We start from the raw sequence: 26,302 nt of genomic DNA, 5'->3' as shown, positions 1-26,302 counted from the left end.
ACACTTCAGCCATTTTAAGGATTTCTGTGGTCTCTGGAGACTTCCTACTTGAGGCCAGAAGTGAGAAAGAAGATATGAATTCCACATTCAAACCTGGGGATTGAGAGGTGGCTAACCTATAGTGCAATCTGCTCCCATGTGAGTAAGAGAGGTTGGGCAAAATATGCAAAACCACCGTATGGCTACTGCCTGAAAAGGACCCCTTTGTAGTCTCAAAGCATATATAGATTTAGTGCCACTGCAGTCTTTCCCAGAAAAGGACACATCATCTGTCAGAGAGATCATGTATTAGAAAGTATGAGAATTTGGGTTTATTTTCACATTGACACAGGAGATAAGGAAACTCCACTTACCAGCTGAATCTGATCTCAGAGATACCAGAGATGTCTGTTCAGGAAAGAAACTTCAAGATCAGACTGAGCTGACAGCAATTATATCCACAACTATGTCCACCTGCCTGTACAGTAACATGATTTTTCTGACATTCTTCCTTTTCTTTGTTTCTGTTCACTACAGATGAGCAGAAATTAAAAAAAAAAAAAAAAAAAAAAAAAGTTAAAAAAACCTAGGCAAAAATTGGAAAAAGCATTTTTGTCGAAAATTTGTTTCAAGAATTTCCTTCTGATGAAAGATTAAAGCCCCAAGTTGGAAGGGAAGGAGAGGTGAAAGAAGTCATATTTCAGCTGCTGAGATCTGAAAATATTTTCATGTTCTGAGTAAAACATTGAAATAGCGACATTCAGACAGATAACGTTGCTTTTTTGAAAAAAATATGTTCAAAATTCAGTTGAAGTCTTTCAAGTAGGTCTACAGCAAATGTCAGGATTTTATTTTCTTTTCTTGGAGGAGAGAGAGTTATTATTGATCACAACTTGCAATATCTTCATGTATAAATCATTTTGTATATTCTGTCATATAGCTAGGGATTTAAACTACTGGAAGAGTTCTATAACTTCCTACTCTCCTCCATTTATGAAGCTGAGATGGATATAAAACATCTAAGACAGTATGGCACACATGCTCAGAAAAATTATCCTAGATTTCAGAACTAGTCAGAAAATTAATTGAAGTAATTGCTGACTAATATACAACTTGATAGGAATAACCTATCTGAAATGTTACTAAAATATGCCAACTGATTTACTTGTCAAGTACCTGAGCATATTAAAAAGGATTAAAAAAGTCAAAAGTAACTCTGTATGTTCACTTATTATTACATTTTGAAGATTATTAGAGTCCAGAGGCTGCCAAATCATCATGAAGAAAAGATTATAGTTTTCCAACCATTTGTTTTGTGTCACTCTTGCCATACAAGTCACAGTCTAACCCCAAAAGTCTGGATAAACTGTCTCTGATTACCTCCCACAGGTGAGACTGATACACTCTTCTCATGATAGGCACACTCATTTTTTCTCTATGAACGATGCCATTAGGAGATGATTTTGGGAAGAAGCAAGCTCATAATTATTTTTAACAGAAATACAGTATTTTTGCCAGATATTAAAAGAGGCGTTTTCCTCACCAGCTAACGTCTGAGTAGTTTCTTCAGTAACAGTTGCTTTTAATAATAATTACCTGAGTTCAGGGTATATGTTATGCAACAGAACAGATAAGAACTAGATTAAAACAAAAAAAATTTGTGCAAGATCAATTTACACTGTAATGTAGTTTTTCCAAAGTATTTGTAGTGAATTGTGTGCAGTCCTTCATTAACAGATAAGCTGTTTTCCTTGTCCCAAGGAACCTACAGCCTTATTGTAGCATGTTAAAATGTAGGATTAAAGACCAAAATAAGTAAGGATGTGAGATTATTACTGTGGATTATAAAGAAGAGAGTTATCTTGGAGTTACATGTTTGGGGAAGACTGTAGAGTGAGAGAGAAAAAGGTCTGACAGATGAAAGCAGAAAAGATGTTCTAGCAGGATAGAAGGAAGGAAGCAAGGCAGATAAAAGCAGCAGGAAAATGAAAGGATTGGGAAGAACAAAAAGAACAAGAGAAGGAAGATAAAAGCAGGGGTGAGGTGATGAGATATGCAAAATTCTACGCAGACACTTATAAAATTAAAAAACACACCCTGGTGTGTACAAAACTTACCCACACCTTTTTTTCACGCACAGATCACTTACTCTACCTGATAGTCTCCTAAATATGCACTCCATTTCACAAATATAAAGGCATATAAAATCTACACCAAATTAACTTTCAGTCTAAATCAGATACAACCTTCATCTGAGCAGCAATTTATATACACATTGAATTTAGTACCATGAGATATCACATCGATTATTAGTAAGGCTATGCACCATCCTGAAGCTTGATATGTAAATAGCCACAGGTTTAGACTTCTATGTGTATGCTTTCCACTTTATTTCCAGTCTAGTGCTATGCCAATTACTAAGAACCTAGCTACCATTAAAAAATAGAAGTGCACTGATGGCACCCAGTGTGACACAGCACATGAAAGTGTCATCATGTGAGATCTTTGGGTGGTGAAAGAAATACAGTGATAAGGTCAGGGAGCGGTGTTTGGGAGGCACTGCTTTCATGTATACTCAAGGCTGCAGATATTAATGTTTGGGTAAGGGTTTTCTTTTTGCTTCATTTGGTTTGGTGGTCAAACCCATCTTGCTCTGAGGGCCAACTGGTGGCAGAACACCAATAGGAAAGAAATTACAACAGTGAGCTTTGAGATCATATTTGCGATGTAACATAACAAACGGTTTCATAGCTTGAGTGTGGGGAAAGTCAACTACTAGAAAAAGATGCCTTGAGCAGGAACCCATCATTCTGGCTGTGTGGATGTGCAGTAAAATCTGAGAAGGGATTTGAAAGTTTATATAAATGAGTGTGGTGAACACTAATACAAACACACGTTCATGTGGGTGTACACAGTCTTCTAGGCAGAGACAAACATACATGTAGATGTAATAGTTAAAAGAGGGAGTGATAATCATAACCAAGCACCTACACACTTTAAACCTAGGAATATTTTTCATCAGATGGTTATAGCTCTGAGTTCTTCATTTTTACTGTTAATGCATGTATTGTTTGCAGCAGGGTGATCTTGCACTGGAGAAGTTTATCCTGATCTACTGTATCCATGCAGTCTAATACAGAATGTGATTGTATGAAGAGGTAATATCCCGCCCAAAAGATTCCTGCCTCATTTAGAATATCTGTTTTCTGCTTCCCAGCATAAGGAGACTAAAGTATAAATAGAGATGGTCAGCTTCTCAGGGCCACTCATATTTCATGGGTCTGATCAATAAATACAGTGTTTAATTCATCTAATAAATCCTGCCACACTTAACCTGGGTTTGCACTTCTCTCCTAGCTATAGAAATACAACAGTATCCTCAATGTCACTGTCTGCTGACTCACTACCAAATAAAATTGTCCTGCTGGATGACTCTGACCCTTGGACCATTAGTGGGTCAGCTCTGTAGCGGAGGAGGAAGAGGAGAACGCTTACTGTGAAGCACAGTGGGGAGAACACAAGGGTGGTCTCTCCCGCTTTCAGTACAGCAACTCCTGCCTGTTGACTGAACCCTGGATGTTTGCTGAACACTTGCTGGAGCCCTGAATGTTTGCTAAGCATTTGCTGAAGCCTTTGCCACAGCCTGGTTAGGATGGCTGGCAGCACTGCTTGCCTGTGCTGGGGAAGGGGGAAAGGACAAAAAGCAGTGCTGGGAAAAGGGTTACATCAGGAATGCCTTGTGGGAAGATGCTCCTGAGGGCTGCGGTCCTCCTCTGCACAGAGAAGGTGAGGGTAGATGGCTAGTCCTTTCCAGACTTACAGACCTCTGGTTTCTTTCTGGACTTTTTGCCACAGAGATGGCTTTAAATGTCATCAGTCTGGTGTATGTTTTTCATGCACTTACAACATTAAAGGTGCCAGTGTTACGTACTGTTGCTATGTCTGCTCAACTGTAGGGCTTTTCCAGCAATTAGTGGGGTGCCTATCACACTGATTACAGGCACTGTCAAGTTTGCCGCTTCCCTTCATTATGCACATTGACTCTGTTACCCCAACACCAGTGGCAAAGGAGATAACATCACATACTTGTTCTCCCTCCTGTCACCACATCCCAGATTTTGACAAGCAGCTTGGCATGCTTAGAAGTGATGATGGATAAATTTTGTTGAACAGGCCAGAGTAAGGACTGCAGCAGTAGACATTAAGAGGTACAACTGCAGGAGCAAAAGGGATCTTATTTAATCTGTATCAGATATCGTCTCCCATGGACAGCCTCACTGCTTTTTGGAAGTTTTGAGTATGTCCAGAATATCTATTTGGAGATTAAGAAGAAATATGTGGCAGATAACCTTATCTCCAAGCAAGTAAGAGATGCAGAACCATGAGACGTCTGTTGCAGAAACAGCAAAATTGATCTAATGGCTGACCACGGTGAAGAGCTTGGTACTAGAAGGTAGGAAAGGAGTGTTTCTATCATAACATCCATAAAAATTTCCTTATTATAAGTCCAAAAATTAGTCTGGAAAATTTAAGATTCAGGCAGCTGCTCCTCTGAGGAAATAATTTCTTGAAGACTTTGTGGTATCTTTTTAGTGGTAGTGGTTACACCACTAAAAATGACAAATACATCTGAAAACCATTGGCACTGCAGCCTGCACTGTCATCCTGCATGTCCAACAGGTTTCATGTAAATGCTTGAGGAGGGAAGTTTATAGGTTTCTTTAAGTAGTGCTTTGTCTGACTATTACCCATTGCTGCTCTGTGATCTGTCAGAAGATTTGTCTAATATTGCATCATCTTGCTCAAGTAGTATCATGTTGCTGGGTTAGTATCTCGAATAGCATGTGGATTAAAAGCTGCAGAAAAGTCTAGTGAATAAAATGACATTGTCCATAGCAAAACCTCAAAATAACCCAGCAATGTGCGCTCGCAGCCCAGAAAGCCAACTGTACCCTGGGCTGCAGCAAGAGATATAGGCTGAGGGAGGGGACTCTCCCCCTCTACTCATGAGACCCCCCCCCCCGCAGTGCTGTGTTCAGCTCTGGGGTCCCCAGCATAAGAAGGACATGGACCTGCTCTAGCGAGTCCAGAGGAGGTCACAAAGATGCTCAGGGGGCTGGAGCACCTCCCTTCTGAGGACAGGCTGAGAGAGTTGGGGTTGTTCATCCTGGAGAAGAGAAGTGTCCAGGGAGACCTTACGGTGGCTTTCCAGTACTTAAAGGGGGTTACAGGAAAAATGAGGAGGGACTCTTTCTCAGGGAGTGTAGTGGTAGGATGAAGGGTAATGGTTTTAAATGTAAAGAGGGTAGATTTAGATTAGCTATAAGGCAGAAATTCTTCCCTGTGAGGGTGGTGAGGCACTGGCGCAGGTTTCCCAGAGAAGCTGTGGCTGCCCCCTCCCTGGAAGGGTTCAAGGCCAGGTTGGACGGGGCTTTGAGCAACCTGGTCTGGTGGAAGGTGTCCCTGCCCATGGCAGGGGGGTTGGAACTAGATCTTTAAGGTCCCTTCCAACTCCAACCATTCTATGTTTCTATGAAACAATGTTCATTTTTACCTGCTGCTAAAATATTCTTGTTTATGTGCTAATATAATGAGATCCATGATTTCAGTGGAGGTCACCTACTTTTGGAATTCAGTAATCTTTACTTTCTGCGTACCTTTGTTTATAAATCAAAAGTTCAATAAGACATATTGGTATGACAGAGTCCAGGTCTAGTTTCATTTTTTTAACTACCATACAGTTCTGCAATTTTCAATTTTATTTGCAGTTTAACTTTTCTGAAGAAAGAATCTTTTTGTGGCTTTTAACTGTTATGACATTTATAGGTATATTAAGCAGGACTGTGTAATATAATTGGCAGGGGAGAAACTGTATATACAGAGGATTTAAAATATAAGAGAAATTGACAGATAACATACATTCACTTGGTATAGGCAATTTCTATTTAACCCAGGTTCTATTTTAACAACATACCAGAATCTCATGTCTCCTTCCTTTTCAAACCCATTGCAATTGTTATAAATGTAGGTATTTGACAATGTACTGTTTGAAAAAGTATCAAAACAGATGACATTATAACTAAGTCAACAGATAATTTCAACATAGTAATTTTCATCTTAAATCTATTAGTGTATTTAACTTCCCTTCAAAATTTTTGTACATTGTAAGACAAAGCAGAATTCCCTGTTTCTGGAGGCAGTAAGGTCTGCAAAGCATCAATGAAAGGATTAAATCTTTATTACTGTCTGTATTTGACTATACAGCTGCTTTAAAATACTCTAAGGTGTCTATTTGCTTTAAGTCAAATTTCTTCTACTGAGCACAATAACTTATACAATGTATTGTAAAAAGTGTAATATGTCCTGGAAGCCCTTGCTAACAACTGTGAAATTGTTAGTGTTTCATTGGCTGATGGAAACTTTTAACTGAAATTATCTGCTCACTAAAAGGTAATGTGTAGAACTTATCTGAATTTCTTCATTTTTCAGTGTTAAAGGCCCATGACCTAAAACATTTGCTTTCTTTCTAATATTTTTTCATTGCAATTAGTGACAGATGCTTTTAACTACCACCACCAATCTCCATTTTGTACCAGCTCCTGAGAGGGTCTTTTATTAGTGTTATACACATGCTAAGTAGATGAAAACACAGTTTTTCTCTCTAGGAATATTTATTTATTTTTTCCAATTTTACCTGAGCTAAAGCCCCTATTTTTTGTATTTGAATTTTTACCCAAAGTCTACCTGACATTAGTGGGTGCAGGGGAGAATTTCAGGTTAGGGATATATTTACACTGTTGGTTTTGCTGTCACTGCAAATGGTGCCAACACACCTGAGCAAGGCTGTAAAATCCAGAGCCGAAAAAGTAGTTTAGAAGTCAACTAATACACAGTGCTTCATACCGCTGCACTACACTGCTGCCACCTGAGTGCCAATATCCATCTAATCCATTTTAAGCTAGCTTAGATATGTCTTTTGAGATCGCACCCAGCCTTCAGAGAGTGCAGTTCAGGTCTACCTTTAGAGGAAGTAAAAATGATTCAGGAACTAACATGCCCATGAGCTTGGTGAAGTAACCAGTGATGTTCTCAGTGCAACATCAACAGGCACTCCTGAGACTGCAGCCTCATAAACAGCAGTTAAGCTTCATGGAAAAATAAGTTAGGCCATTTCATAGGTGCTAGACTGAAAATGCAAATCCCTACTTATTGGGAAAAAAACCAAACCAATATTTTATATTATATGGTTCGCTAACTGCAACGGAATTGATCTGACATGCCCAGACTGTTAGCTCTCAATAGAGCTCAGCTAGTATTCAAAATCAGTTATTGCCTTAAATCGATAAGTGGATTAAGTTACACAATTCTGAATAATCATATTCCATTTACATAGGCAAGTCTTTTGCCATCATGGTTTACAGGAATCTTATTACATGCAGCCATGTATCTCTGTGACTTGGACAAGCACAGATCCTCCTCCTTGACCTTTAATAATAAAAATTATGGGTGTGTGGTGCATTACATTCTTTGTCTAAAAAAAATTTAATAGAGATTTTTCTTCAAGCTTATTTCACACTACTGAAAGCACAAAACTTAGAAAGCATGAATGGTCATTTCAGAGCCCAAGGGAAATAGTAGTTAGTTGTTTTCTGAGAGAAAAGCTATGGCAATAGTTGACTGTGCCATTTTTACATAATTCTATGAAACAGCAGTGTAAACTGTGAAACACTGTCTACCAGGAGTATTCTTTCCCTCTTCTTTATTTCATATAAATTTCATTTGCAGAATAAACTTACTTCTTAATGGATTAGCAACACCCAAACACTATTTCAGTGTAATACGATCAGTGAAAGCCATGTAAGTTACTGTCAATCTGAAACTGAAACACAATGTCTTTTTGCCTCACACTGTCATTGGATAGGCCACCTATTGGCCTTTGTAGATATACAAAATCTCACTCATCTGTTATATCTAAAACAGTATGACTTCTGAGATCATATCAGAGTGTCAGCAAACTGCACTTTTTATCACTTTTATCGCCACTTATAAAACCGGTTCTAAACTCCTAAAAACATCTAACAGCTTTTGCACAATTTGTCCTTCAAATACTTTAAGCTTTGATTAATATCCTTGAGCTTACACGCACTGATACTTTGGAGATGATTCTTCCAGCTTAAATTAAGCTTTGTTTCTTAGTTTGTAATATTGGGCAAAAGGAGAATTTAAGCCTACTCAGTATTTACACAAGAGATCACAAGCCAGGGAACAAGTGAGGCTGTGATTTCACCATTCTTAATACCAGACATGCATTACCACATCTCTGAACAAGACAGACTTGTCCTGGGTCATACAGGGGTACACAATCACACTGCAGAGGATAAATGGACACAGGACCGGACATATTGCACTGATTTGGTCAGATTAATGTTTTTAATTTTAGCTTCATGCCAGCTATAGCAAGACAGACAATAACATATGGCGAATATCTACTTTAAATTCTATACAGTATTTGATCTATTTGTCAAATATTAGTGTCTGTTCATTATTATGCCATCATAGTCAATTAGAGCAAAGTTTCACAAATCCCTACTCTTAAGAACAGCCCTTATTCATGTTGACTTCACTTGAAGTTAATAAGAATGTTCATCTTGCTTGGGCAGGTAACGTTGTCTTTATTTCCTTGTGACCTTGTAAGAATTGAGAAAACAAAAAGGGCATAGTAATCGATCTCAAAATTTATATTTTCAAAATAACAACTAATCAGCATTTCAACACTGGAAAATTATCAAAAACAGATCTTTGAATAAATGTAAAACATTTCTATGATATTTGAAGTTCCTTTCAATAGCAGCCCTATTTTAGCTTTTACCAGTTCTGATGTAGATCAAAGTATCTGTCTGAAGTGGGATAAAATGTCACTCCCCTTTTTATGTGCGCTGAGAATTTCAACCATCTTACAAAACTCCTGAATTCCTAAAGTGTTCATTTGACAGTAGTAAAAAGGCTATACAGATAATGGGCAAAGCCTCAGTGACTGAATATAGTACCTGTTACCTGCTGACATGTACATACAGACTCAGAGTTGGTTATTCATTGATGGAGATCATCAGTTCTAATTATTTATGTTATTTGAAGCAGCCAGGCAGAAAGCTGGAATACCAATACTGAACAACACAACATGTTAGCAACACAAAATGTTTCTACAATCCTGAGTTCAGCAGCTGGAGGTAAAATAAGCTTTCTGCCTCCACATTAAGAATGCAGTGGAATTATACATCTATAGATCTGTACAGGTTTATTTTAATTACACAAACCTGTGACACAGTATATCTCAGAGACCGGACCCAAGTGTAGGAATTTAAAGTACCTGACACAGAGACAGAATCAGTTACATAGAAATTAAATCCCCACCATTTTACTAAATCCCTGTCAAGAGGCTTGGATTACAATGATCAGCCCAGATCTCCAGGACTGAGAACAATCCACAGCACAGAGGAAGCTCTAGTGGTTCTAAATATTTTTCCAAGTTCTGCTTTGTTCACAAATTAACATTCCTGGGCAAAATGATTAAGAACAGACCAATGTTAAGTTCCAACAGCCTGATATTCCAGAAATGAACTCCAGCATATCATATCTATCAACTTCCTGGACACAATTAGTGTTTCTGACCCTGGCAAAGCATCAAGGTAGGTATGATGGTTGCAAAAGACTCAATAGGAAGCAGTCACTAAATACACAAAATTCTTCAGGTATTTTAAACAAGAAATAACTCTGTAGTATATAGTATGCCATTTCCTTCTATTAATCATTCCTGCACTGAACACTGAACTAGAGCTGGGACCGATCTTGGCCAAATCCTTAGCAATGTCAGAGAAAAAAAACCCACCTCCCTATTGTGCAACAATTCAGATATGAGCATTAGCATGCTAATAATATCACTGTTTCTCATCAGTCCTAAGAGTGGGTTTACCTTCATGCTGAATGATAGCAAGGATAAAAGCCATCCCTTAAGACTCTACAGAGGAGTGCACTAAAGGCTGATTGCATATCATCACACAGGCTTAGCAACGCATTATTTAGAAACATACAAAAGGAAGGATACCACAGGATATTTGTGGAAAAAGTACCACTCCTAGCTTCCTTATGTACATACCTACATGCAGGAGCACAGGGAGCTGGGGACAGGAACCAACATTGCATGGCCTACATTAGGTCAAAAAAAACCCAGCAGTTAACTTTAGGACACATTAGAGCTACTCTATTATTAGCTCAATTTAGGAGCATGGATCTTAAATTGAGATGTGGAAAGAGGTAAAGAAGAGCTTGGTTTAATCTTTCCCAAACATCATGCAATAGTGACAGCTTTTTGCGTAAGGAAAACCAAGCTGTGCTCCAAAAAAAAGGACATAGTGATAGGTTCAGAAAAGACCAGTCCTTGAAAGCAGGCAACAAAGTCCCTTCCACTGTTTTTCCTGAGGTGATATGGTTCAAAATAGTTCCTGTTCTGGAGAGCTGCCAACAGCACCATTCAGTCAATGGTGTTTTGGAGAAGGAACAAATAAAATGAGGATTATGTTATGTAACATAATGTTGTGTTTCAATGATAGAAAGAATGAGAAATTGTAGGAAATTGTATTTCAAAGATAGCCATGCTAAGTATCAATAAATTTAATGGAAAATTAATGTAAGTGAAATAAAAATGACACAGAAAGATACAACAAAATGCATGTTTGTCCATCTAAAAGACGTTTAAAGATGTATAAAATATATGGAATGGTAAGATGTAAGAATAGCAGTCACAGATTTAATATGCTTACTAGTGCAGGAAAGTACAGAATTCTAAGAAAAATAAACGTAAGGAAAATAAAGGAAAGCAAACCTGGTAACACCTGAAGGTTATAAACCACATATTTTTTAAAGCACCATAGTAAGAAGACATGAGGTTTTATACGGAAACTCTTGAGACAAAATAAAGAAGCTTAGAACTGATTGAAAATACTTTAACTCAAGCCTGCATTCATTCCTTCATTAAAGAGAGAAAAAGTTTTTCCTTAGCGGTGTTTTCAGTTACAATAATATGTTTCTATCGCTTTTCCTTGTAGTTACATCTTTCCTGTGAATAAATCTGACAAAGAGAAGATTGGTTCCAGGCAAATCATAAAAGCTGCAAAGGTATGAGTGTCTTTCACAGCAGTAAGGTGTTCACATCTCAAAATAATTGAGACTGTTCAGGTGCTAACCTAATTAAGGTTGTCTGTGTCAATTTAAGTTTAGACTAGATGCAAGCTGGGACAGTAGTTATCAATCACATCTTACAGATCACTTACTTTGGTTTCCATTAAGGCCACAAAAGCATTGTAACGTAGGCTTTGTTATTAAGCTCCATACTAATTTAATCAGAAAATATTCTTCATTTACCTGCTTATTTCCTTAGCAGGAATTTCCTGATACACTGCTTCAAGTTAAAAAAAGGATTGAGACATCTTCTAGGCTTTTTCCCTCTTTCATTAACAAATTTCCCATTCCTTAGTGTGACTACACTTTACTACTGTAAACACAGGTGCCAAAAAGTATCTTCTAGAAATCCTAGACTTTGGGTATTATTTCCTCAAAGGTTGGTAGCTTAGTCATGATAATTGAAAAACTAATTTTATTAAAAGCTTTTGTTTATTTCCTTCAGTGATCCAGATCTCAAGTATCTATTGAGCCTATTTTACTTCAGGACTGGTCCGTCTGTGATTTTGCTGTCTCTCATCCCATCTGGTATCCTCATTCCCTCTCCATGTCTACAGAACTATTAGTCCATTGGGCAACTGTATACAAACCTGCAGGTAACACCTTATTAAATTTTTGTGAATTTAATGAAGATTGGTTTCTGGGGAGAGAAATGGAACCCAAAAGAAATGATTTTCCTGAGCAAAAGCCTCCCATGTGCTCTGTTTCCCTGCCTGAGCAGCCTGGACAATCAGAAGTATGTGCTGATCTTGCCCTGACAGTCTGCACAATATGGCAGAAAAACTTAAAGCATGAGACCTTGAGAAAGGAGCTGAAGTTATTGCATAAGATGGAGCCTTATATAGGACATAGGTAAGAAGCCTTACATGGGACACATATCTACTGAAAAGTAAGAGTTGTAAGAAAATTACTCTAACAAGTAATTCTTAAGAAAATAAGAGACCTTGGTTTTGATTCATGGAAAACAGAGAATTTTCAAACGTCATCTCAGGGTTTGTGTGAAGACTTCCTGGGGAGCTCTGTTATCCATCTTACGCACAGGTTCTGTTCTCGTTCCTAATACTTTCAACCCTGAAAATAACAGACTTAAATATGGGACACCATGGTCGAGTCAGTTGTTCAAACACTTGTGTGATTCTGAAGTCTTCCGTAGAGGTCTCATAAACAGCTCTGGGTACAGGTACTGCTGACCAGCATCTCCCCTAATCTCTGTTGCTTACAACTTTGTCAAATGTCAACTGATTGGCTGGGATCTTGTACCTTAGATATCTCTCTCACTGATCACTTTTTACCTTCTCATCTCTGTTCTTGCACTGACCAGTAGAGGAAGATGCCTTCCTGTGCTTCACCATGATGCAGTAGCTCTGAGAAGGCTCCAGCTAAAGGATGAAACCAAACTCACATGCCAGCTGGCCAGCTGGAAAGTCAACTGGAAAGAGTCATGAGTAGAATGGGCTCTTTCAGAATGTCAATGGGAAGAAATTGGTGTTACAGCCAGAAGGAATGGGCAGGAAGGGATGAAAGAGGAAGAAGGTGGAGGGGGCACAGGGACTGGACTTGGTTGCTCCATATGACTGAAGCAAGAAGTCACTGAGCATTAGTGGAAAACTGAGACCAGAAACAGACTAAGGCACACTGAGGGAAGATAAACTCAACAGAATTCTGATAGCCTGTAATGGTAGAGAGGGGCATGAGTTCTGAGACTGGTGGAAAACTGGGAGGCAGGACTACAGACACACTGTTGGGACAAAACAAGAGCAATAGTGTGGCATCTGTCATGATTAGGAAAAGCAGGCACAAGTATTTCTGTGAGCAGCCTATCCTGTTAGCAGAATGAGAGAAGTGAGCTGGCTCCAAAACAAGGTAACTATTGCCATTAAGTTACTGCGTGTGAGCTAATTCATCCATCTGAAAATTGGGGCTTGTTACTAGAGGTGTGTCACCATGCTGATATAAAGATACCACTTATCTGATAGCACAGGATCTGTGCCTGTATTTCCTAATACGTATAGCGTCGTGTGAACATTTCAGCTCAAGTGGCACTAGCTTCGCATCCCCCTAATCCACTCCATACAAATAAATGCGTGCCCAAAACCATCAGAGCACACTTCCTTCCGAAGCCTAGAACAGAACTGAAGCACCATTTTCCTCTTCTGACAAGGTGTATTCGTGACATTCAGTGTACCTCATCTCTCAGATAGAGAGCTATAAATCTATTTGCTAAACATCCAATCTCGGGCTCTCCAGACTGAAACACAGCTACAATACTGTTCCTAATGCTGATCAACTTCAAGTTGATTAAAACTGTGCTTTGAAGATAAAAGGTGAGATAGAAGTATTATGTGCTTTGAAAACGAAGCATGAGATGTCTCATGCTGGGCATCCAAAATTAGGGGATGCTTTTGACAACTTTGACTTTCATCTTTGTCTCAATTTCTCTAGTTAAAAAATTAGGATAATAGTGGCACTTAATTTTGTAGGGAACCATAGATTAGCTAATTTTATGAAGCACTTACATGCTATAGTGAAAGCACAGCACGATCAGCCATGAAGATATTAGATAATTTTACATTTGATGGAGGATCTGCCTGTTGGATGTTGAGTAAGATCTGATATCAAATATTGAAGGAAGAAGAAATATGGAGTAACAACCTCTTTATTGAATAAGGCAGGATTTCCCAAAGAGGGGAAAAAACAATACATGTATAATAATGTAATTTAAAGCTGTCTGATAATGTGTATACATAAAAAGAGCAGAATGAAATTTGCACAGGAAGCCTTTATTTTTACATTCCTCACATTTTAAGCACATGACTTTGCAATTCTCATCACTGTTTTGGTATGGTTTCTCCCTGCAGGCGACTCTATTTTAATTACATAAAGAGTTTATTGCATAAACTAGTTAAGCAGTTTAAAAGTTTGAAAGTTCTGGTTTTCATACACAGTGGCATTAAAATTATTTTGATCATCCTTTTTATCTTTAGCACTTATTTCTAATTCCTTTGTAAGCATTTTTACATTATGATAAAACAATTTATTGTTTTCATTATTATTACTGAAATCTTATCAGGAAGTTTAGCAGTTCATTAAATCACATAATGCAAGAAGTAGGTGGAATCAATTAAATTAATGGGAAAATACACTTCTGATGTTTTATTAAAATAACACCTTTCATTCAAAAAAGATCCAACTGATATCAAAAAGCTGTAAATGAGATTTGTTGCTCAATACAATGCTCTTATGAATTTATGTACACAACAGTCCAACTTTCTGCCTAAGGGTAAAGTGAGTCTCCAAGAGAAGAAATTTTTTGTAGGTCATTCCAAGAAGCGTAAAATTATTTTGGACAGAAAATAATAATCATTGCATGTGTAGCAATTTTCATTTCAGATACAAAGCATGTCTCTTCAGTCTTAAATTTTTGAGCAAAAACATACCAGTTTTTTGTTTGCTTATTTGTTTGGTTTTTAAATCCCCAATTCTTCCTGGGAAAAAGTCCTTCAAAATCAAACAGTATAAAATGTAAACAACTTTCCTTCTGAAGGAAAAGAAACAGTGAACTGTATCTGCTGTTTCATATAGCATTGCCAAGGCTTAGACAAAACTTGGTAGGGTATGGACAAAATGGTGAAGGATAAGAAATAAGATCTGTATTGATTGGAATATCGTTTTCACTGTCTTTGAGAGTACTGAATGCAGACTGTAGTACATATGCAGTCAGACTTAAATACAATTACTAGCACTAAATGTCATTTAATATCACAGAAATTCCATTACAATTGAATTACAATATCTGAAATACAAAGCTACCCAGTGTAAACAAATACACAAAAATATTGACCTTAATTTACTACAGTCATTCCTGTATTACAATCGTTGTTTTTTCTCTTAATAACTAATGTTAACTTGAAGAACTATATTCTGAGTATGAGCACCAGCATATTCTGGACAAATGTGTTCATTTAGTTCTATGAATAAATTAATTAGCTTTTCTTATGAAATAAACCATCACTGTCCTTTTTTTTTTTTCTTTTCCTTTTCAATACATGTGCTATGAGCCTCATTTTTGTGTTATATTTGCTGTTCTGAGTATTTTAAGCTCCACCCTGAATATTTTAAGCATCATACAGATTATTGGTATTTTCAGCTGTATTTCCATTTACTATGGTGCCAGTAATTCATTGGAGCAATCTATTCAATTCCACTGTGACAGCTCGCCATAAAGTTGCCAGTTGTTCCTATGCATTTCTCAGTGTTCTGGTTAACACATGTCCAGAATGTACTTGCTAAGAAAATAGATTCCAGTAGCTGTTATGAATTCTAACACTGAATTAGAGCTTTAATTTTACACTACGTAATTAAAACCTGTATGAATATCCTTCTTCATTATCTTTATATTTCCAGTCTCACAGGCCAAGATCACCATCACAGCAAGGCATTTTCAGAAATCTTTCAAGGCTTCTTCTAGGGATAGTGTGACTCCTATGTGTCAGTTGACAACACAGTGATCTCCACCATGCTATTTTCTATCTGGCAATGGAGTAAGCATTCAAACACATAGTCATTCAAGCACTTTTTAGCATAAATATTATTGACATTTGTTGTACCTGGCTTTCTACAATGCTCAATCTGAAATTAAATCAAATCAAAACCTCTAGCCAAGGTACAGAGCCTCAGTGCTATGTGCATTTTTGCACTTTATTAGGCTACGGTGGAACGCTTTGCAACAATAATGGACAAACCTACAGGGGAAAGGAGAATGAAAATTTAGTTTTTTCAGGAATAGTGGGCTTTATCAATAGACTGAATGACAACAAGAAAAAGAGCAAAATTCTTACAGTGAAAACTACATTGTTAAGGTATGTTATAACAGTATGCATGTGCACACTCAGTTAAGAGGATAAGGGAGATTACACAGGAGGCTATTAAGTCATTTGCCTATAAAATAGCCCTCAAGGAACACTTTTGTCCTTATCACATCTGCAATTACTTGTATTGATATTTCTCACTCATCCTTTTGTCACTCACTCTGTGTTACTTTTGACATGGGCAGTAGTTTCCAAAATTCAGACCATGATTCATTATGACTGTCCTTCACAAAAAAAACCCAAACTATTGCTGCTATGAATAATATCACAATGAAATGCCTAATGTTACTGCCAGTTTGGACGTTATTTATCGAAAGTGTTGTTGTTTACCTGTCTTCCAACTCTACTTTTCTTTTATTGCTTCCTACTACCAGGATATGCATAATAACTGGAACTGACTTTGTATTTGTTGTTCTTCCTGTGGGTGTGGACGTGGTGCATGCTGGATCATGATGTAGAAGAGGTCACCGGAAACCTTCCTTACTCACTGCAGTCTATGCACCAGTCTTCTCTGATGCGCACTGCTTGTGTCCACTGAGATCTGCACTGTTTATTAAGGGCCTGAACTAAAGCTGATTGAAGGAAATTAAGATCAGAGCATTTTCTTTCATCTCACTGCAAATCACAGTAAATGAAAATGGAAATATAGCTGAGAGGACTAGAGACAACAGAGGACCTAAGTACCTAAAAACCTTTTGATCTGAGCATCACATGGGATGCAAGAGGAGGAATTCAAAGCTTCTGGATTTTGATCAGACTTATGAGTGAGGTGTGAAGGTGCCCAGAGGGGCCAAGATCCGTGTATACACAAGCACAGAGTGACAGGCACCCTGGAGCTTTAAAATAGAAAAGCAAGACCCTGTGGAGTCAGTTTAAATAACAGTTGAAAAGTGTTTATTTGATGAGCAACTTTCAACACAGGTGCCTGAGGTCCTGTGTTAGTCATCAAAGTCCCTTTTTAGAATTGAACTAATTTTGACTGCTTCATTCAAAAGTTGCTTAGGCTTTGATAAAAAATGAAAGGATAACATTTACTTCATTTGAAGAAGGTTCTTATGATGCCTTACATTTTTATGATAGTCTGTCTCATTCTAGCTTGCTATACATTTATAGTTCAGCATGACTGAATTTTAGATATCTAATTTTCTAGCTTCAAAACTCTTTTTTTTTTTTTTTTTTTTTTTTTTTACTCTGTATAAATGATTCCATTTTAAAGCAAGTTTAATTCTTGGCAAGGTCAACTGCCATTTTCCATGTTCATAACCCAGCCATTTTCCCTAGCCTATGTATTTTTTGTCCTGAGTTGAACTGCCCTTATTCATTTACTAATTAAGTACAAGTCAGATTAAGATTGCCACTTAAACGTTAATGTAATTGTTTGCTCAAAATTAATTGCAAGCACATGATGTCTCATAATTGATAAACACAAGATGACAGCTCAAATCCACCTCTGTGCCTTTATCACACAGGTTAACAATTTTTCTTTTTAGATAGCTGAAGGGATTGGAGAGAATCCACAAATGTTCAAATTTATGAGCATGTGTTGTCCAAGATACTGTTCAGGAACTTGACTATTTCAGATTAACCATCAAATATCATAGAGGACTCAAAGTATTGAATTATTTCAAGGTTTGATGCACAACACAATCTCTTGCAGACATATCAATGTTATTTATTGATAAAGTATAGAAACTTTTCAGATTGTTTGTTTGTAAACATTCGACATAAAATTTCTTTCTGACATGAGGTGATCCAATAATAACCAGTAAAATCTCACAGTATTTGTTTTGCTTGGCTTGCAGTTTCATAAATGATAATCATGTATACTCCATACATAAGTAATACACATAGCATCACAGAATTATGGTTTCAGATCTAAGATTGTGTTCAAAAATAATACATATTTCTGGGCTTCAGGAGTTCAAGACAGGCCTTAAGTACATTAATAGCTAACTGAAGACTCCAGTGTTGCGAGTGAATAGTCTCCATTACTCTTGTTGCTTTAACTCCAAAGCCAATTTAAGTATTGGAGAAATTAGCCATTCCATTGCTGATAATATCAGTAGACACAACCAGGTAATAACATTACTTCATAATCTCAAGCTATTACTTCTCACTATTTCCCAGCTGCTTCTCTTATGAACTGGCAAACCCCTCTGTTTCCTAGAGGTAACTTCTACAGTGCTTTTATGTTCTGATAATATAAAACGCTTAAGCTTGTAAAACGAAAATTTTTATTATCACCAGGTTAGAGACTGGGGACTATAATCTAACACACAACGGAGAAGCATAAAGGAAAATTGCCTTTTAGTGAAACTCTGGCGAGGACTTTACCATTCTAGGGATGGAGTAAACTGTCAGAATTACAGCTGTTACAGGAAGGAGAATAAGTATAGAATCACGGTATCACAGAAAAATCAGGCTGGAAAGGGTTTCTGGAAGTCATTTAATCCAACCTCCAGCTTCAAGACAGTCTTACCGAAAAATTAAAAGGGATTGGCCGAGACCTTATCCAGTCATGTTTTGAAAATCCCCATGGAGGCGGATCCCACAGGCTGTCCGGGAAGCACATCCCAGTGCTTAACCACCTGCACAGAGAGGAATTTTTTCCGGTGCCCAATTAGAATTTCCCTTGCTGCAACATCTGATTGTTGCATCTTGCTGTCTCATTGTCATGAAGAGTACTGCCCAGAGTGCCATCACAATGTATCTCCTTCCTCCCACAACCTCACAGCAGGAGTTTTAAAAAACACATTTTAACAAGTGACCCTCTAGTTCCTCCACTTGGGATTTCAGTTTTGTTCAGGTTTTCAGCACACCGCCCATCATCCCCAACTCACATATGCCTCTGAAAGAGCTGACTGCTGAATATGGGAGACTACAAACTTGCCCAGATATTTTGTTCTAACCACTCACCATCAGAGACATAATGTTGAATTAGATGGACCTAGTATAGCTATTCCACTATTTGTATGTTCTTTCTCTTCTGTACTTGAAACATCTCTAATTCAACTCAAAGCAATTGTTCACAATTTGCAGTTGGATTTGAAGTTTGTTGTGTTTATTTTCAGGTTTGGAGAAGCCTCAATGTCCATACATTTTTCTACTTTTCACAATTTGTTGAAAGATACTACCTCTACTTAAAAATCTCTATCATTGATATCCTTAGTTTATCACGGTCACAGTAACACTACTTCTACATTAGTTCTGAAGACAGCTTGATAAATGCAGAGTAAATCATGTTTGTTTAATTAATTGTACATATAAGTAACAACTTCACACTGATTGTAAATCACTAAATTCATGGGAAAGCATTTGCTGAGCTCGTGTGTGAACTCCAGCATTTGCTTTATATCATTCAGCCAATAAACAGTCCCTAATCATTGGCCATTTGTATTTTCTGGACAGGTATGTGCACAGATAAGAAAACCTTGTTTTTGAGGACGGAATATTTTTAGCACTTGTTTACCACTTATACCATTGATAATAACTTCCTTGGTTATAACTTCATTGGCAGTTCTTGAATCTGCCCAGAAAAGAATAAGCCTGCCATTTCTAGCAGCTGCATTCAGACTTATGATGTTATGTTATGTTTGGAACATTAACGTAACTTTCTATACTGTTGAGACTTTTAAATGATTTTTTTATTTGATATAGTCTGCTCTATTCCCTGGTCTATTTTTCCCTTCTACTTCTGCCAGTATTACTACTGATGCCCCGAGACCCCCCAAAGGTATTGTGAAACCTTTAATCCTTCACAAATTTTAGAATTAGAAAAGAGTTGCAAGAAAGATGGGCTTGGGTTTACACAGCTGGGACCACCAGCACCCAAGCAAACACTAGGGTAACATTGAAGGCTCCAAGCATCCACTGTAACCAGCACTGGGAAGAAAACTAGCTTCAGGCATTTCTGGGATTGGAAGGAGAAAAAGACCTTTCATCCTTGTGCCAACATCACCTCCAAGCAGAGAGGTGAACACTAGGCCAAAAGCGGGTCCTTGTAAGTGTCAACACAGGCCTGTCAAAGTGGTTATAGCTTTGAAAATAAACCATGTGCAAATCGAGCAACAAATTGTTCCCTCTAGCTCTATTTCATTTTTCTCTTTCTATGCATTTATTTACAGGACTCACCTTTTTTCTCAGTCAGAAGCAACCTAGTTGCTGTGAATTCTCCTTTTGACTAGAAGATCCTTATGGCTATGTAGCGAGAGTCTATATGAACCCAGTGTACTTGTTTCAAGTTCCTGGCCATGGCCTAATTCAGGATTTGGATCTGCATTTCATTAAAACATTAAGATCAAAGAACAGCAGACGTCTTATCGCTTAGTGAGGGAATTATTGTCCCTTCCTATGGGAAGCTGAACACTCATGGAACCTTTACTGAAGAGAAACAGTTGAAGTGGAAAGAGATATTTTCCACTATTAATGTATCAACAGCAAACTGGACTTTGATGGACTCAAAATCTTGGTCCAACTGGTGTATCCTGGGTCTAAGGCTATCTTTTAATAATCTGATTCTTACTTATACACCATGTTAAGTTGTATATAATAGTTTCCATAATATTAAAGATGTATAGTATGAAAAATTCTCCATATGTTTACCTTGTACTAAATTAGTACAAAGTTTTCATTATTGATGTCTACATAACCCCAAAGCATGACTGGATTCAAGTGACAAGCATATTCATCCCTAATCTCTAAGGCCTTAAGCCCTGAATCTGGATCACAAAATATATGATTAAGATTTTGTCATCCAAACTCCCACAGTGCACCAGCCCTTGGGAAGATGAGGTGAGGACAGGCTAAGTCCAGTAAGGAACATACTCCAGAAAGTTTAGTCTCCTGGGAAAGTGATCAGGTGGAGAGCAAGATATAAGAGAGGTTTCCAACCAACTGGAAAAATGGATGTATTTATTTTTTTGCCTTAGTTTCTGGTCAATTTTGTACTACTGCCTGCCTGTAGTAATAGTAGTAGTAATAATAGTACAATGTGTACTATTTCCAAAGTAAGGCAAAGGTGGATGTTAAAGAAGGGCAAGTTAGAAAAGAAAAAATATTGACAAGAGCCAGACTGAAGTATATATTTTGGAAGTTATGACAACCACATGGATAGCACCTGAGCAAAAAGATTTCTAAGATTGAGTCTGAATCAGAAGGACACATAAAATCCCAGAATACTTCAGAAAATATGAAGGTTCAAGTAAGCTTGAAGAAGATACCTACCTGTGTAACAAAAAAACTTGACAAGCCATGAAGAAAACAGAGAAATTGGGCTACCTGGTGCTAGCTGTGCACCCAGGGGCGGGGGTGGAACCATGTCTAAGGGCACACACAGAGGTCTAGGAGCCTGTACAAAGATCAAGGGGAGCTACCTCTCGGACCCATAGAGAAGGAAGTTAATCTGAAGTAAGGAAACTGTACTCCTATCCTTTTTTTTACTCTTTAGCTTTAGCATGCTCTGAAGGATTGCGAAAACAGCTGTATGAAGTCGGAGGAAAGGTCTATGTAGCCCTGTATCTGCCCTGCAATGACTATCAGTGCATGTAGAAACGCGGTAAAGAGGAAAAGGAGAGGAATGAAGCACAGGGATGAAGAATACTTTGTCATCCTCCATCAGTTTGGAACTTGTCTCAGAGTCTCCTAAGCCAGTGGTGGTGTCTTCATATTAGATCAGACCTCAGAGGAGTTTCCTTCTCTGTATTCAGCCCTGTTTTACGGCAGAGCTACATGCTGTGTGATGAACTACATCAGGAAGATTCAGTCACCAACTCCATTCCCAACCTGAAGAGTCTCAGTCTGCATGGTTCTCCCTCAGACAGAAGCTGTTCTTCACCTTCAATCATCCCTCTCACCCTGCTCTTTTACCCTACCTCTCAGTTATATCTATTGGGGGCAGAAAATAAAGACTGGTGGATTTTTATTTATTTACTTGCGTCTCAAAAATAAGATGTTTTGCATGATTTTATTAATCACTTACCATAAATTCCTTAAAGGAAACCCTCAGATACTCTTCACAATTGAACTTCCTGAAATCATTTCAGTAGGTTTGCAGCACGCTTTGACATGGTACCTGAACCAGGACAAAAATCTACCATACGGTATATAGCATATTTAGCCAGGCCACCATATATGGGTTAGGAGCACTCTCTGCATAAATGATCTTGACTTTAATTCTTTACATTTCAACTACTGGCCATTTCTTGATAGAAGCTGTGGTGGTAACTGGTAAACTAATTGGTTTTTGGACATTGCCAAGTATTTGAATTATGTCACTATGACCAAATTAATGTATCCCTGATTTAAGAATATGATACCAAATAAAGTAGGTTATGATTCTTTAATTTGAAAAATCATGTACTTGGAATAGGACACCTGCTTTTCCATATTAATTTGTACTTTTCCATGTCATTTTTCTCTCTGCTACTTTATGAAAGGTGGGGGTTTTGTAACAGCACCCATCAAGCTTTGTATGAATGCAGTGCAGCTCTTTTTATATCCATACCTGTAATAGCACATTTCCTCTAATTTTAGGATTAGTATGTAAGGTCTCTGTGCTTATGCTTTAGACGAGATTGCCTTTGATTTGTAAATAGTATGAATCTTCAGGACTGTACTACTTCTTCATCTGTTTAAAATCTAATAAAGCTCAACTCATAGATGTCATGAATTGTATAAACATCCACTGCTTCGAAATCAATGTCCCCTTTATTAAATCTAAATTAAATCTTAGTAAGCATGCAGTAGGAATATAAGTACAATTAATATAAATATTTATCCTTAATAACTGTTCATATCATAAACTTACGGGCTGGTGTCATTGTATAGGTGATAACAATCTTCTATCTTCTGCTTGCATTCAGCTAGACCTGTACATGGCAAGATGATCTGTCAATATAAAAAAAAAAAAAAGGCTCAGAACTGACAACTGGAAACTGATAGAAGTTACAGAGATGATCATCTATCAGCACCATCATCTGAGTACCCAGGTCATTTAAGACAATCAGTGTTCTTTCTGATTACATTCTCAAGATGGTGGTATCAAACAAACAAAGTTGATTCCTTTTTCACATGAACAGGCTCTGTCTACAATAAGAACTTTTTTTATAGCTTTGAGACTTCATGAATCAGTGGGATTCCAGTAAAACAATTCCAATCAATAGGATGCTTCTATGTTACATTTTCAATGGCAAAAGGAAAGGCTGTTTAGGCAAACGAGAGCCTGGTCAGTTTCTGCAGTCTGTCTCAAACTGCTGCAGCCTCACAACTCTAGAAGTAAGGATGTTAAAGGGCATATTCCTACCTCATCCTTTTAGAATCCAGTTTTATACCTATTGTTTAAGAATTTGTCTTATCACTTACTGAGATTGCCCATACTGTCTGCCTCCACTGACTCCTGTGGCTGCAAGACCCGTAAGTTTACAACGTGCAGAGTAAAAACATTCCTTATTTTGACAGTTGACTGTGGATAGCTGGTTTCCAAAACACAGTATCCAAGCTAGGTTTTGTGAAATGTCTGGCGTGGTATAGCTACTGGAGAGCTTCGATTGATAAACTCAGGCAGCCCCCAACTGCGTGGAAGAATCTCCAGCAGCACTTGTCATCCCCTTTTTCTATCTCTTATGCAAGGACTTTCTCAGCATTTAAAAAGATATGCTTAAGTTTTCTTCATCTCTTCTCACCGCTCTGTTTCCACATTAATATTAAAGTTGGCACAATGTACTAGCTATTTAGAGAACGCATCATTCTCCTTAGTGACAACAGCAATAATAATGCCTTATTATTGCTGATATTATTGTTGCTGTTTTATACCGTATTGTTCATTTGTATTGCATGCGTGCTTGCACGTTGCTTAAGATCTCAGTATTAGATCAGTTTCCCACTGAACTAGGCACGGTAAAGGCACAGAAGAAACCTTTTTCTTGTATAGATACTAAAGTAGCAAAATCTTAGGTCTTTTTTTCATGAAGATCTCCTTATTTAGAAAGCTATTACTGGTCTCATTACAGCTTTTTGTTTATGCTAAGCCAGTACTCAACCAATGACGTCTCTAAGAGAAAGACTTGTAATTTTTATGTAATAAAAGTCCAACCAAATCAGTCAAGGTCAAAAGTAATTTTGTGATCACCCATCTACCTTCCTACCCTTTCAAAAATAATTTTAGAAAATAGATTTGACCTTTAAAAAATTTATATGGCCCGAACTGTTTATGGACAAGTTTCCACAGAAACATGTTCTCCTTCCTGACTGCACATTTTCATGGGATAAAAAGTGCCATGTACTAACTAACTATAAAGTAATAAGTACATTTTAAAAGTTTGTTTGTTTTTACAGCAGTTTTCCCCCTTTTTGTTAAAACCAGGGAAATTCTTTTTTAGGTGTGAGAAGAGTCTAAGAATTTGATCCAGATCATACTCTGTCTGTAGAGGGTAGTCCATGAGTATATTGACACTGACTATTTTCTCTTGCACATTCTATTACCTGAATTGACTGTACAGAAAAACTCACTGCCTGGTGGCCACCAAACTTATACATTTATCTACATATATTGTCTATTTTGATTTATATGTTGTATGTGTATATATGTGTATATATACACACACATCTATATTGCATATTTTTACTTATACATATATATGCAATACACATATGTAAATATGCATATTTTTTTTTCCTCTGAGAACTGTCATCAAAAAGTCATGGTAGAACCATGCTTAGATTCAGAAATAGGCTACACTCTGCAGTTACTATTGGGCAGTAAAGGTTAGAAAGAAAGTTTGTGCTTAAAGCCAGACTGGATTAATTATTGTTGATAAAGCATAATTGTCAGGGTTACACTGCATTGTCTTAAATGGCTCATAAAAAACCTGCCTGCAGTTATGCACCACAGGGTATGATATGGACAAAGCCTATAAAAAAGTTTTCTATCTATTGCCCTTAATTTAAAGCGACAAAGGAAACCTGGTGTGCTTAAGCCTCGGTGTGCTTGAGCCACGCACATGGGTGACGTGCTGATCTCTCGGCAGTTGCGTGATCCTGCTAAAAAGAGGGTCCGTGTTTTTGGAAGCACCTTTCAGCGAGGTCTCTGGAACGATTCCCGGGGGGGGGGGGGGGGGGGGATGGCCAGGCTGGCGTGCCCAGCCTGCGGGCCGGCCCGGAGGGTGACCCTGCAGCAGGGCCCGGCGGCACCGCGGCCGGAATGGGGGGGCTCTGCCTTCAGGGCCATCTCCCCTCACCGGAGGCATCACGAGCAACAGATGAGCATTTTAAAGCAAGCGAGCTATAGAAAGGGGGCTCATCCGCACAACCCGATTTAAAGGTCTCGAACGGGTACCGCTCCCTTGCCCTGACTTGCCACCCCCCCGGGAGTTAACCTGGAAACCGTGACTGGATGCTGACGGGTCTACTTTTTTTTTTTTTTTTTTTTCTGCAAGCCAAAGTTTGCCGAGTTTCCTCTCCCACGCACCCGCACGCCCCGCTTCCAGGGTCCCCCCGCGCGGCTGCCGATGTGCGCGGCTCGGCCCGGCCCCCGCCCCGCGGGACCGCGGGCCGCCCGGCGGGCGCGGGTGGGGCGGTGGGGCGGTGGGGGGGTGGGGGGGCCCGCCGCGCCCCTGGGGAGGCGCTGCCCTTCGCTCCACGCGAGGGCCGGGCTTCCCCAGTTCAGACAAGCCCTTGCCCCGCTCCCGCGGCGGCGGGTTTGGTGCGACACCGTCCTGACATGTTGTAACTGGTTTCCACACCCACCGCGCCCGAGAGCGACGGGAAGTACCTGCGATGAGCCCTCCTGCGCCGCCTTGACTCGCCGCCGCCGCGATCGCAGCAGCCGGCTCGGACCGCCCCGCCGCTCCGCAGCAGAGACCCCGCCGCGGTAAGGGGGGGGGGGGGGGGGGTGTGTGTCTCGCCTGCCTCCCCCCCGCGACGGCCGGGGACGGGGGCAGGATCGGCCCCCGGGGGGGGGGGGGGGGGGGGGCAGGCTCGGCTCCGGGCTGGGGAAGGGGCGGGGGAAGTGGGGGGGGGGGGCTGCGGGCGCTGGGGGTCGCGAAATGGCGGAGGAGGCGGCGGTGGCGCCGGGCGCGGGCACCTGAGGGGAACAGGAGGAACCGGAGCCGGAGCCGAGCGGCGGCGGCGGGAGAAGGGCCGGGCGGGAGCGGCGGCCGGCGGGGACGGGCTCCCACGCCGCGCTCCGTCGCGGGGCCTCGTTGCGCCCCCCCCTCCTCCTTCGC

At 39.1% G+C, this 26,302-nt stretch overlaps 1 protein-coding gene and 1 long non-coding RNA gene across 2 annotated transcripts in view; one reads left to right on the top strand and one right to left on the bottom strand.

Moving 5' to 3' along the window:
• Positions 1 to 395: 395 nt before the first annotated feature.
• Positions 396 to 25,923, bottom strand: LOC122154533. Its single transcript, XR_006166523.1, has 3 exons — positions 25,849 to 25,923; positions 22,888 to 22,967; positions 396 to 510 (listed from the first exon to the last, which is right to left on the bottom strand). It is a non-coding gene; the product is annotated as an uncharacterized LOC122154533 (long non-coding RNA).
• The window catches only part of FAM83B (family with sequence similarity 83 member B), a 53,101-nt gene continuing 52,609 nt past the window's right edge, over positions 25,811 to 26,302 (top strand). The window contains exon 1 of the mRNA XM_042803611.1: positions 25,811 to 25,947. The gene's annotated coding sequence lies outside the window, so the exon portion shown is untranslated. The remainder of the gene's footprint in view (positions 25,948 to 26,302) is intronic.

The sequence above is a fragment of the Tyto alba genome, unplaced genomic scaffold (genome assembly GCF_018691265.1).
Source record: "Tyto alba isolate M040663 unplaced genomic scaffold, T.alba_DEE_v4.0 Super-Scaffold_40, whole genome shotgun sequence".
Lineage (NCBI taxonomy): Eukaryota > Metazoa > Chordata > Aves > Strigiformes > Tytonidae > Tyto > Tyto alba.
Note: the sequence above shows the minus strand (reverse complement) of the source record. Positions and strands in the feature narration are given on the sequence as shown.